The sequence below is a fragment of the Schistocerca americana genome, chromosome 5 (assembly GCF_021461395.2).
Source record: "Schistocerca americana isolate TAMUIC-IGC-003095 chromosome 5, iqSchAmer2.1, whole genome shotgun sequence".
Lineage (NCBI taxonomy): Eukaryota > Metazoa > Arthropoda > Insecta > Orthoptera > Acrididae > Schistocerca > Schistocerca americana.
Genome location: NC_060123.1, coordinates 588,695,180 through 588,710,211, shown reverse-complemented (window position 1 = coordinate 588,710,211; position 15,032 = coordinate 588,695,180). Strand labels below are relative to the sequence as shown.

At 38.1% G+C, this 15,032-nt stretch overlaps 1 protein-coding gene across 2 annotated transcripts in view; it reads left to right on the top strand.

Annotated features, from left to right (window-relative positions):
- The window catches only part of LOC124615419 (putative phosphatidate phosphatase), a 115,154-nt gene that overhangs the window by 42,260 nt on the left and 57,862 nt on the right, over window positions 1-15,032 (top strand). The gene's annotated exons all lie outside the window — the stretch shown is intronic.

The window sequence follows — 15,032 nt, the reverse complement described above, 5'->3', positions numbered from 1 at the left end:
TACTTAACAATCATATACATCCGTTTGCTCAATGAAAGATCCGTACCCAAGGACTGGAAAGTTGCACAGGTCACACCAATATTCAGGAAAGGTAGTAGGAGTAATCCACTAAATTACAGGCCCATATCATTAACATCGACATGCAGCAGGATTTTGGAACAGATATTGTTTTTGAACATTATGAACTACCTTGAAGAAAACGGTCTATTGACACACAGTCTACAAAGATTCAGAAAACATCATTCTTGTGAAACGCAACTAGCTCTTTATTCACATGAAGTGTTGAGTGCTACTGACAAGGGATTTCAGATTGATTCCATATTTCTGGATTTCTGGAAGGCTTTTGACACTGTACCACACAGGCAGCTTGTAATGAAATTGCGTGCTTATGGCATATTGTCTCAGTTATGTGACTGGATTCATGATTTCCTGTCAGAGGAGTCACAGTTCTTAGTAACCGACAGAAAATCATCAAGTAAAACAGAAATGATTTCTGGCATTCCCCAAGGTAGTGTTATAGGCCCTTTGCTGTTCCTTATCTATATAAATGATTTGGGAGACAATCTGAGCAGCCGTCTTCAGTTGTTTGCTGATGACGCTGTTGTTTATCGACTAATAAAGTTATCAGAAGATCAAAACCAGCTGCAAAACGAATTAGAAAAAACATCTGAATGGTGCGAAAAGTGGCAGTTGACCCTGAATAATGAAAGGTGTGAGGTCATTCAGATGAGTGCTAAAAGGAACTCGTTAAACTTTGGTTACATGATAAATCAGTCTAATCTAAAAGCCATAAATTCAACTAAATACCTGTTGTTGTTGTTGTTGTTGTTGTTGTTGTTGTGGTCTTCAGTCCTGAGACTGGTTTGATGCAGCTCTCCATGCTACTCTATCCTGTGCAGCTTCTTCATCTCCCAGTACCTACTGCTTCCTACATCCTTCTGAATCTGCTTGGTTTATTCATCTCTTGGTCTCCCTCTACGATTTTTACCCTCCACGCTGCCCTCCAATACTAAATTGGTGATCCCTTGATGCCTCAGAACATGTCCTACCAAACGTTCCCTTCTTCTAGTCAAGTTGTGCCACGAACTTCTCTTCTCTCCAATTCTATTCAATACCTCCTCATTAGTTATGTGATCTACCCATCTAATCTTCAGCATTCTTCTGTAGCAAGTCATTTCGAAAGCTTCTATTCTCTTCTTGTATGAACTATTTATCGTCCATGTTTCACTTCCATACATGGCTACACTCCATACAAATACTGTCAGAAACAACTTCCTGGCACTTAAATCTATACTTGATGTTAACAAATTTCTCTTCTTCAGAAATGCTTTCCTTCCCATTGCCAGTCTACATTTTATATCCTCTCTACTTCGACCATCATCAGTTATTTTGCTCCCCAAATAGCAAAACTCCTTTACTACTTTAAGTGTCTCATTTCCTAATCTAATACCTTCCGCATCACCCGACTTAATTCGACTACATTCCATTATCCTCGTTTTGCTTTTGTTGATGTTCATCTTATATCCTCCTTTCAAGACACTATCCATTCCGTTCAACTGTTCTTCCAAGGCCTTTGCTGTCTCTGACAGAATTACAATGTCATCGGCGAACATCAAAGTTTTTATTTCGTCTCCAAGAAATTTAATACCTACACCGAATTTTTCTTTTGTTTCCTTCACTGCTTGCTCAATATACAGATTGAATAACATCGGGGATAGGCTACAACCCTGTCTCACTCCCTTCCCAAACACTGCGTCCCTTTCATGCCCCTCAACTCTTATAACTGCCATTTGGTTTCTATACAAATTGTAAATAGCCTTTAGCTCCCTATATTTTACCCCTGCCACCTTCAGAATTTGAAAGAGAGTATTCCAGTCAACATTGTCAAAAGCTTTCTCTAAGTCTACAAATGCTAGAAATGTAGGTTTGCCTTTCCTTAATCTAGCTTCTAAGATAAGTCGTAGGGTCAGTATTGCCTCACGTGTTCCAATATTTCTACGGAATCCAAACTGATCTTCCCCAAGGTCGGTTTCTACTAGTTTTTCCATTCGTCTGTAAAGAATTCACATTAGTATTTTGCAGCCGTGACTTATTAAACTGATAGTTCGGTAATTTTCACATCTGTCAACACCTGCTTTCTTGGGGTTGGAATTATTATATTCTTCTTGAAGTCTGAGGGTATTTCACCTCTATCATACATCTTGCTCACCAGATGGTAGAGTTTTGTCAGGACTGGCTCTCCCAAGGCCATCAGTAGTTCTAATGGAATGTTGTCTACTCCCGGGGCCTTGTTTCGACTCAAGTCTTTCAGTGCTCTGTCAAACTCTTCACGCAGTATCGTATCTCCCATTTCATCTTCACCTACATCCTCTTCCATTTCCATAATATTGTCCTCAAGTACATCGCCCTTGTATAGACCCTCTATATACTCCTTCCATCTTTCTGCTTTCCCTTCTTTGCTTAGAACTGGATTTCCATCTGAGCTCTTGATATTCATACAAGTGGTTCTTCTTTCTCCAAAGGTCTCTTTATTTCTCCTGTAGGCAGTATCTATCTTACCCCAAGTGAGATAAGCCTCTACATCCTTACATTTATCCTCTAGCCATCCCTGCTTAGCCATTTTGCACTTCCTGTCGATCTCATTTTTGAGACATTGGTATTCCTTTTTGCCTGCTTCATTTACTGCATTTTTATATTTTCTCCTTTCATCAATTAAATTTAGTATTTCTCCTGTTACCCAAGGATTTCTACTAGCCCTCGTCTTTTTACGTACTTGATCCTCTGCTGCCTTCACTACTTCATCCCTCAAAGCTACCCATTCTTCTTCTACTGTATTTCTTTCCCCCATTCCTGCCATTTGTTCCCTTACACTCTCCCTGAAACTCTATACAACCTCTGGTTTAGTCAGTTTATCCAGGTCCTATCTCTTTAAATTCCCACCTTTTTGCAGTTTCTTCTGTTTTAATCTACAGTTCCTAACCAGTAGATTGTGGTCAGAGTCCACATCTGCCCTTGGAAATGCCTTACAATTTAAAACCTTGGTCCTAAATCTCTGTCTTACCATTATATAATCTATCTGAAATCTGTCAGTATCTCCAGGCTTCTTGCATGTATACAACCTTCTTTTATGATTCTTGGACCAAGTGTTAGCTATGATTAAGTTGTGCTCTGTGCATAATTCTACCAGGCGGCTTTCTCTTTCATTTCTTAGCCCCAATCCATATTCACCTACTACGTTTCCTTCTCTCCCTTTTCCTCCTACCGAATTCCAGTCACCCATGACTATTAAATTTTCGTCTCCCTTCACTATCTGAATAATTTCTTTTATTTCATCATACATTTCCTCAATTTCTTTGTCATCTGCAGAGCTAGTTGGCATATAAACTTGTACTACTGTAGTAGGCGTGGGCTTCGTGTCTGTCTTGGCCACAATAATGCGTTCACTATGCTGTTTGTAGTAGCTTACCCGCATTCCTATTTGCTTATTCATTATTAAACCTACTCCTGCATTACCCCTATTTGACTTCGTATTTATAACCCTGTATTCGCCTGACCAAAAGTCTTTTTCCTCCTGAAACCTATCCATTTCCCTTTTTAAATTTTCTAACCTACCTGCCCAATTAAGGGATCTGACATTCCACGCTCCAATCCGTAGAACGCCAGTCCTCTTGAGTAGTCCCCACCCGGAGATCCGAATGGGGGACTATCTTACCTCCAGAATATTTTACCCAAGAGGACGCCATCATCATTAACCATACAGTAAAGCTGCATGCCCTCGGGAAAAGTTGCGGCTGTAGTTTCCCCTGGCTTTCAACCGTTCACAGTACCAGCACAGCAAGGCCGTTTTGGTTAGTGTTACAAGGCCAGATCAGTCAATCATCCAGACTGTTGCCCCTGCAACTACTGAAAAGGCTGCTGCCCCTCTTCAGGAATCACGCGTTTGTCTGGCCTCTCAACAGATACCCTCCGTTGTGGTTGCACCTATGGTACGGCTATCTGTATCGCTGAGGCATGCAAGCCTCCCCACCAACGGCAAGGTCCATGGTTCATGGGGGGGACTAAATACCTAGGTATTACAATTACAAACAACTTAAATTGGAAGTAACACATAGAAAATGTTGTGGGGAAGGCTAACCAAAGATTACAGTTTATTGGCAGGACACTTAGAAAATGTAACAGACCTACTAAAGAGATTGCCTACACTACGCTTGTTCATCCTCTTTTAGAATACTGCTGTGCAGTGTGGGATCCTTACCAGATAGGACTGATGGAGTATATAGAAAAAGTTCAAAGAAGGGCAGCATGTTTTGTATTATCGCGAAATAGGGGAGAGAGTGTCACAGAAATGATACAGGATTTGGGCTGGAAATCATTAAAAGAAAGGCATTTTTCGTTGCGACGGAATCTTCTCACAAAATTCCAATCATCAACTTTCACCTCCGAATGCGAAAATATTTTGTTGACACCGACCTACATAGGGAGGAACGATCACAATGATAAAATAAGGGAAATCAGAGCTCGTATGGAAAGATATAGGTTTTCATTCTTTCCGCGCACTATACGAGATTGGAATAATAGAGAATTGTGGAGGTGGTTTGATGCAACCTCTGCCAGGCACTTAAATGTGATTTGCAGAGTATCCATATAGATGCAGATGTAGATGTAGAAGCACAAAAGTTCCTCCATTGCTAAACTTGTTTATTTGCACCCTTTGAAAAACCCTCTTTGCATGAAAATGCTGCGTCACTACACATTTGTTTGAATTTATATGACTTCCCTGTCACCTATTTTCAGTATTAGTTTTAGAGAACCATTCATTGGAAGTTTCCAAAATGTTCTGCTTTTGTTGTTAACCATAGTCTGATCTCAAGAACAAATTTAAAAAGCAATGTCAGTCCCTGTATGGGTTACGTCCAGATAATTATCTAAGGAAACTTTAGGCAAATTTCCAAGTGTGAAAGTAACTTACAGATACTCATTTAAGATACAAGTAAATAGTAAACAAGATACCGTGTATAGGGCTGCGGACTCCAGTTGGCTGCTCTCAAGAATACTAGTACTCTACTATGAAAGGGTGGTCATACTATAGTGGTGTATGGGTCTGGCATTGTCTTACATAAATTGTTGATGTGCCAGTGAGAAAACTGACAAATTACGGGGAGATAAAGTGGCTAGATGGTACTTTGAGAGATAAATTTCCTTGTAGTGCTGACAGAAATACTAAAAGGAGAAAATATTAACTTTAGAACTTAGATGTTCCTTCCTCTAAGAAAGAGGAATCTGTCTTTCTTGCCTGAGGAAGGAATATACAAAAATGTGTTGTTCTTATAACCTTGATCCAAAATGAGGATAACTAACATATATGTATTTGATAAGTTCTTCCTCTGTCTGCTTCCAGTGATCTTGCTATCAACCCACCGCTCTTTGCAGCACAAATTTTTGTTTTTAAGTAATAAGTATGGATGTTCATTTCATTGACATGATTCTATTTTTGCTTGATATCTTTATGAGAGAATCTTCATCTTTCTTGTTCCTCGTATTATGAAGCAGCTTATAAACATATTTCTTTTCCTCTGTTTCTTGCAAGTAAAATATCTGACTGCCTTTAACTAAGGATTTCTTTCATGTTTGAATTTTTAATCCTGTTGATAGTCACGTGAAAGCACATGGTATGATATTGTTCTTTGTTGACACATACTGAATGTAGAAATTAACAAGCATCTGTTATTCATTAACTTTTTGCTTCTCATCAATTTTCTGGCTGATTTGATGTGACTCACCGTGAATTCCTGTCTTTTGCCAACTACTTCATCTCAGAATAGCACTTGCACCCTGAATTCTTCATTATTTGTTGGATATTTTCTAATCTCTACCTTCTCCAACAATTTTTACCCTCTACAGCTTCCTCCAGTTCCATGAAAATTGTTTGTTAATGTCTTGACACATGTCCTACCAACCTGTCCCTTCTTCTTGTCTGTGTTTTCTGTAAGTTTCTTCCTTCACCGATTCTGCAGAGACACACCTCGTTATCATATCATTGTACCAAATTTTCAACATCCTTCTATAGCACCTCCTCTCAAACACTTTGATTCTTTTCTTGTTCAGTCTTCCCACAGTCCACGATTCACTTCTGTACAGTGCTATGCTCGAGATGTACTCCTCAAATTAAGGCCTATGTTTGATACTAGTAGACATCTTTTGGCCAGGTATTAACTTAAAATACATTAAAAAGGATAGTGCTGTCTGTTCCCAAACTGTCAGTGGATAACTTTCATTTTTTTTCTTTCAGTTTGTATAACTGGTGCATATGTTTCCTGTAAAAACCATAAAAGCCAAAAATGCCTTTAGCTCGTTTTTATATCAAGACACCAGAAAATTTTACCAGGCGTCCAGTGATAATTGTCATAATATGCATTTCTTTCTTTCTTTCCAAACTCTGATTTTTCGAGGTTCATGGTAACCGTCAATCTTCTGAGTTCTTGGAATACTGTGCTCATAATCTACAAGGTAACTTCAAAAAGTAAGTTGCTCATTATTTCGTTGTTACGACAGGCCACATAACTTTTACTTTATGCTGCACTACACTTCAAAACTACAAAGATATACACCACTGTTTCTCAACACAATTACCAAATCCTGGTAAACATTTTTCAGAGCACTATACCAGTTGTTCAATACCACAGTGGTAGAAATCAAATCCTTGGTCACGAAGCCATTTGAGAATTGCTGTGTGAACATCCTAACCATTTCAAAAATCTGTGACTGCTGCGAATCAGTTCCCCAATTGCCTGGACATTGTCATCTTTGGTTAATGTCAGTCACTGTCCTTTCTGACCAGCATCACCCATGTCTGTGCACCATTCATCAACTTGTTGGCACCATTTCACTACAGCTGTATACAATATTGCATTTGGTTCATAATCTCAGAATCTCACAGTGAATGTTTGTGCAGTTCAGATGTTTTGCTCAAAAGAATGGTACTGTTGAGTATACTTCAACTTCGGAGTATGTTTCCATTTGCTGCACAATTTCACTCCCACACTGTTTATCCATACTTTAGCAGAACTGTCTGCAGGAAACCCAGAACTTTTGCTCTCTTCTGGCAATGCACCACTCTTATACAGTGGTCTTAGGTTGAGACAACATTGCAACTTATTTTTGAAGTACCTTTAGTATACACACAACAATAAGAGTTAATGTGCAACTAAATACAAATCAGATGTTAAACAGTCCTGTTTGACTTTGCATTCTGAACTGTACCCTACAATCAGTACTGTATGCCGTTTGTAGCTTCTCTTGCAACAGCTATTATCAAGCCTAAGTATTACTACGTAGGAAGAACAACAGTAGCAGTAATATTATATATATCAGACTTGCAAGAGCAAGTAAAGGGGAGACATTTATCTCACAAGTTGATGCATACACAAACAATAAATCTAAAAGCTTGTGTATCTTCATTAAATTGGGAGTTTTCATAACTGACTACAGCTATGTGTGCAATTAAAAGAAAATTTGACAACAGTTGCAGAATTCAGCGTATTGCTTTAATGACTTTATGTATATGGTGACTAAATGTGGCAGTATTTGGTTTCTGGCCATAAAAATAAAAAATAAGCCCAGAAATAAGTATTATACATTATAGAATGATTCTCATCTGTTAAACATTATTTATTTTTGTACAGTGGTCTTGAAAACATGACATTAACAAAGGCTGATATTTCATTCTTTACACTTCTACCTGCTTTCTCTTCTTATACATTTACCAGAGTCTTTCTACCCACGATCTGAAAAAAACTTTGCAGTATCAGTAATGAGTTGCATTTATTTTGTTAGCTATAGGTGGAACTTTTTCTAGGAAATGATGTGCAAATGATCTGCCACTCTTACGAATGAAGTAGATTGATGCTAGGTATGTAATCTTCATGTTTTACCCAGTTTCTCTGCCCTTTTCTTTACCAAGTCAGCAGGGAATATATTTCTGCCACCCTTTTCTTGTGTAAAATAAATTTGTTATCTGTTGATGTAATAAATAAATGAAAGAAAAATCCTTCCAGCACTACACAGTTTTTTGGGTAAATCGATAATATGTGTACGGCTGATCTGTTCAGTCAACTTCAGTTTTGACGATATTATCAGTAACAGGTTTCACGAATTCTGTTGTTCCTCTTTTTGCCATTACTAAAATTGAAATATTTAGTGGCATCATGTTTTGTGAAAAGATAATAGCTGCCTCATTTGGATTTCCACATCTTATTTTGCAACAATTCTGAATTATAAAACTGCCCTTTCTCTATGTGGGAGCTGTATTCAACACTATCTGAGGCTTGTCATACTTCATCTGGTCCTGACCAAATGTGATGCAGTGTGCTGTGAAACTTGCAGATGGCATTAAAGGAAGTCCTCTTAGAATGTTTTAATTTGATATAGCAGACAGGACAATTTTCTAACACGTGGAGGGAGGTAATTTTGATACCTTTTCTGAAACTGGAAAAAGACTCAATGGATCCCAGTTGTTATTGGAGTATTGGCGTAAGGAACTTTGTAGAAAAGACCTTGGAGCGAATTGTCAACCATTATCTGGTCTGGATATTAGAGAACAGGCACCTCCTTAGTCACTCTCACTGCAGATTCAGGAGATGTTGATCCTCTGTCAACAACTTGATTCTGCCAGGGGTGGCTATCCTGCAGGCTTTGCTATGTAAACAGCATTGTATAGGGATAGTCTTTGACATCAGTAAGGTGTATTGCACTACTTGGAGGCACAATATTCTTTTGGCAGCTCCACCAATGGGGCTTTTGTGGCCACTTCCCCATCTTCATTTGGCCCTTCTTATCTGAACACTTTTTTTTATATACTGAGTTGTTGATGTGTTTTCAGATAGTTTTTAGTAGGAGAATGGTGATCCCCTGGGAAGTGTTTTGAATGTCATCCTCTTTGCCATAGACATTAGCAGTATAATGTCCACAGTAAGGAGTCCTATGCAATGCTCCTTATTCATGGATGTTTTTGCAGTTTTTTCTTCCCAATCCATTGCTGCAACAGTATCTCATCAATTACAAGTTGCAGTGAAGAAGTTGGAGTGGCTTGCAAAGATGGGTTTTTGGTTTTTTATAGATAAGAGTGTGTGCACACACACTTGTGTGTGTGTGTGTGTGTGTGTGTGTGTGTGTGTGTGTGTGTGTGCGTGTGTGTGTGCGTGCATGTGTTAGTTAATTTTAATCTTTCTCATCATGTTTTTAATTTACCTGCTTTGCATGTTAGGGACACCATTCTACATTTTACAGACTCAGTGAGGTTTCTGGGTCTCATTCGTTATTTAAAACTGCCATCGTAACCACAGCTATAATACCTGAAGGAAAGGACCCAGGAAGTGCTGATTTTTGTAAAGTGCCTTAGCCTCAGGTCTTTGGGAGCTGACAGGGTGTGTATGCTCCAGTTTTATAGGGCTTTGGTACGATTCCCACTGGAATAGCACACAGCCCTGTGGTGCTTGACTTCTTGATCAGGTGAGAGGACACTCCAATGTGTGATGCTCGTGGCATACAGATCATGTTGTTCGCATTTTAGTACACTGTGTTTTACTTTCAGACCAGAGGGTAATAACTCATTTGCCAACAGGTCTGCCCTCTGCTTGCACAGGATAGAGTAGCCTGGAGAGCTGCATCAAACCAGTCTTTATACTGAAGACCGCAACAACATATTCTTTTTGTACGTCCTATAACCAACCATAACATGAAGTAATCACGTGGCTTCATCTGTTGTCACATTATTTATGCAAGGGTGAAAACTACTGCATTTATGTACAGAATATTTGAAGAAAGGCCTTTTTTACGAAGTCTGAAATGTAAAAACCTATCCTGTCAGTATCTGGTATTTTTGATTCCAAAAACCTGAATAAAATTTTTGTAAGTCCTTATTTCATTCTATGCACATGTAGCTGAATATGTAGCTGTAATAAACAACTGGCATCTTCCATTGTAATTTTATGATTTGTTGCTAGAATGAAACTGTTAAAGATTGCTTCTGCTGAATTCCTTAACAGAAGGAGAAATACACTAATTCAACACTAGTGTCATATCAAATGCCGATATTCTCACACCTATATTTCACGGAATCGTAGAGTCAGAAAAGTTTTTAAAAAAAAAGCTTTGATGTAAATTCATAGTGAAGTCTGACCTTTTTTTCCTAGGCTTATTTTGAATAACTGCTGAACAGGCTTTACACTGTTTGTATTTTTTTTAATACATTGCTCAAAAGAAAAACATTTGTATCAATGTCTGGTGTGTTAAATTTATTTTGATATGGGCAGTACCTGTGGTTTTATTGCGTAACTTGAGATCTGTGCGCACACATGTGCGTGTGTGATTGGGTGCCAGAGTGCCCATGATTTTAACATTATATTCACTAAGTCAGCAATTCTTGTTTAATTCTAAAGTTTCTAAATTCAACCATGAGCACCAAAATAATCCAAAAAGCTAGAGAACCACCCAATCAAAGATTTAGAGGAAACCAAAATATTCAGGATAAACAGAGCAGCATTTGATATTTCATAAATTTCAAAGCAGGAATGGGCTTGTTACAATGTGCAAATAGTGTGGTTAGCAGCATTTGTAATTGATTTGTAGTGCCATGAAGGCCATGATATAGCGATTTTGACATTGTTCTCCCACTCTTTTTATAGGACTATCAGAGCTTCTGATCAGTAGTATCTGATAGCCTTTATGTTGTGGGAGAAGGTCTAGATAATGTAAAATGCCTCAAGAGTTGCGAAATGGTGCTGACCTTTGAAGAGTGATACAATTATTTTGGTGCTAGAAAAGTCAAACATATCATATCAAAGAAATTGCCTGAACATATGATGACAGATGTGAGTCAACACATATATTAAAATATGGTTTGCACATACACTATGTGATCAAAAGTATCCGGAAACCCCCAAAAACATACATTTTTCATATTAGGTGCATTGTACTGCCAGGTACTCCATATCAGGGACCTCAGTAGTCATTAGACATTGTGAGAGAGCAGAATGGGGTGTTCCGTGGAACTCACGGACTTTGAACATGGTCAGGTGATTAGGTGTCACTTGTGTTACAGGTCTGTACTCGAGATTTCCACATTCTAAACATCTCTAGGCCCACTGTTTCTGATGTGATAGTGAAGTGGAAATGTGAAGGGACATATACAGCACAAAAGCGTGCAGGCCGACCTCGTCTGTTGACTGACAGAAATTGCCGACAGTTGAAGAGGGTTGTAATGTCTAATAGGCAGACAGAACAATTTGAGGATGGCGATTGAATCTTTCAACACAATCAAGCACCTGTTCATAATGCATGGCCTGTGGTGGAGTGGTTACATGACAATAACACCCCTGTAAAGGACTGGCCTGCTCAGAGTCCTGACCTGAATCCTATAGAACACCTTTGGGATGTTTTGGAACGCCAACTTTGTGCCAGGCCCCACTGACCGACATCGATACCTCTCCTCAGTGCAGCACTTTGTGAAGAATGGCCTGCCATTCCCCAAGAAACCTTCCAGCACCTGATTGAAAATTTTACCAATAGATGGTGCTTTGAGCATCTTAATGTGAATGGGGTCAGCTACAAATAACAGATGAATTGCAATACTACGGCTGTGGTTTAGAGTTGCACATTACACCATCTGTACTGTTTCACACACATGACTGCACAAGGTCAACAGTCAAAAGTTGTGGCTCTGTTAGTTAGGTAGACCCATCCACCATGGCAAAGTTGTACTACATCAGATGAGAAAAATCAGCTTTTAATTGGTCTGAGGCCAAAAACCACATGAAAAGCAAAATAGCATCAGTTTTTCATTGTTCTGGGACCAAACACTGCATAAAATGCAAAATGTCATTGGCTTCTAAGTTTTGTGAGACTTGCATAAGACATGTTCAGTATGCTGACCACTGTTTTCTGCCACAAGTTTAAATAAAAAAACAGTGTGTTCTACCACAGATCAGAGTATTTTGAGGGCCACATACAAAATGTGTTGTGCAATGTATGCCTTCAGCTAAGTTCCTAACTGGGGCACTGAACACAACGGGTTTCAGATAACCCACAGCCAGAAGTCACACAGATTAAGATTAGGTGATCTGGACAGCCAGGCTGTAGGAAATGACAGCTGATAATTCTGGCATTTTCAAAATATTTCTGCAACAGCTGCTTCACTGTCTGTGCAATGTGTGGAGGAGCTCCACCTAGCATAAAATTTATCCTACCCACACATTCATGCTGTTTAAGAGTTGGAATGACTTGGTGCATGAAAGGCTCTCATGTTGTTTACTGGTGACATTGTAGGTAACAGGACACGCAAGTCTCATTTCTTAGAAAAAATACGGACCTTCGATAAACAATGCTGTCAACCCTCACCATACAGTCACCTTGCAAAATGAAGTGATACCAGTTGATGTTTGCGTGGATTTTCCATTGCTCATATTCTGCAATTCTGGCAAGCCAGCAGGAAGCAACTCTTGAGCATGGATGATTTTGTATGGATAGCAATGCAGGATGTTTTGTAGGATTTTATGCTCCATGCTCAAAGGCATGTCCAGTATTCAGGTAACTCCCCTTGCACTGCATATTTGCACAACACCTTTCAAATCCTCCTGCAATGCTGTGGCCACATCTTCAACAGATGTTGGATCAACTACTTTCCTCCCTCTGCCACATCACACTTCAAACGAACCTTTCCTTTTGGATTTTGCAATCATTTTCTCCAGACCCTTACCAGACATCGGACCAGTGCCTTTTTTCATACTCTTGAATATTTGAAGCTTTTGCATGGCTACTGGCACACAGTCACCATTCTTGTAAAAGAGCTTTACCAGCAGCACATGATCCTTCATAGGGACAGCCATGTTGGTTGTCTCAGAGGCAAAATGAAGAACAGCTGTGTTGTTGTTGGTGTGCATATTCTGATGCTTACAGCACCATCTAATGATCAAATTTTTGTCAGGCTTTTTCCCCCATGACATTTCCCCATGCATCAGTAATGTGCTGTTCAAATTAGAATCTCATTCTGAGCAGTGCTTCTCTTCCTACAGCATTTTGAAAATTGAACTTTCGTTATTGACACCTTGTAGATGAATTAAATAAGACTAATGGAGAAGTCATTCACTGAGACAATAAGTCTCTTACAGACAGAGTACACCAAGTCTGACAGTACTTGAAATCTCATTCATAGGAAGCAATTATAATATGTCACTCTCGTGAACTTTACCTTCACTTCTCACAACTACTGCACCAATTGTGAAGTCTGTAAACATTGTACACCATTACCAATAGAAGGCAATTGTTGATAACCTTTTTAGGAGTGTGCAGTATCATTGAGAGATCAGCATTCTTTTCAGTGTAAAGAAATCCCCTTATTATTGTTTGAGAGAAACTGTATTTGTCACACTATTCTGTCAACGTCTTTGAGGATCATCTTTTTAAAACATTTTTCCACTTCAATGATGAATGATGTTTGGATTTCATGATGATGTTCATTGCACATTCTTTAAGTTCATTTAATTAGTAAGAAACTACTTGCATCAGAATTAATTTTTTAAATGTATGATGAGCAAACTAAGGTCCTAAAGAAATTTTCAGTGTATGCTCAAATCATAAAAATTAAATTAATGTTAGCATATGTATTTGTAAATGTTTTCATAAAAGTCTTGTTCTGGAAAAAATGTATAATTATTAAATTTTTAATTAAATGCTGCTTCACTTTTAAGTAATGCTCATACTTCACAGTATTAATTGTGCCATTTTATTGCCTGAGAGACAAAAAGGTCCACTATATTTAAAGCTATGGATGATGAATTGAAAAATTTATTATGTCAGTTATTTGGGCTTTTTGCAATTTGGATGAGTCAAACAATGTTACTATTTTCTTAATTGCATCATAATCAGCATGTTGAAAATCTACTGTCCTTGAAATAAGGTACTGGACTTGTGAAATCATTTCATGGACCATGTTTTGGGCAGTTTCAGAGGTAATGTCAAGACTTGCCAATTGTATGTACATGTGTAATGCTTGTAGAAAAGAATTTTGACATTTTCAGTATCTGTATATATATATATATATTAATTATAGCAAGTCATTATGTACAAGTTTATGATAAGTGACTCCTGTAACCTTTCCATGTGAAGAAAGGAACAAAAGATAGATCAATGCAGACTGTGTGACTTCAGTATTTGAAAGCTCTGCTTGCACAGTTTCTCATATATCTCCTGTATTTATTTTTTTCCAGTTTGACTGATTATCATTTTAATTTTTCTTGTTTGCAGCATCAGCTTCTGCATTTATTCCTGAATTGCCATTCTATTTTCTTCACTCTGTCCCTGGTGTGCCTATTCTATTTTCTTGTATGCTTTTCTTTCATAATTGTCTGTTTTTTATGGTGGCCATTTGGCATTACACAGTGAAGGGACCTCATTCCCCCTTCCTCAGGTTTTTCATGTATTTTCTTCATATGACAATTGGAGAGAGGAACTCAATTTTTCTCAAATTAAACAAAAAATTCTTTGCGAAGCACCAAAAGTAATATGAAAACTTTCCAATTTTGCATTTATGTGTTACGTTTGTAGAAAAAGCTTTTACGTTTTCAACATATGTGTTTATGTTAGTTATTGCAAAGGATTGTGTAAAAGTTTCTGATAAACTACTGAAGCAATCTTTCCACGTGAAGAAGAAACATAGTTAAATTCTGAGATTGCCACTTCAGTATCTGAAACATCTACTTCTTTATTCCTATTTTGACTTGTCTTTCTGCTCTTCCCTGTGCTGCTTCAGTAGTTCAAATACCGTTTAGTTAATTTATATCTAAGAGAGAAAAAGTGGTTGAGTAAAGCTTTGCTCAGATATTTCAGATAAATTAAATGGCATAACACCAAACATTTGAGTTACTGTCAAGTGCATTATTTTAACCTGTTATACTGGTTTTACATCAGTTGTCAGATTAATGCATAACTATACCAAATGCAAAAAATGATACTATGATGAAATTTGATGGAAGTTACCT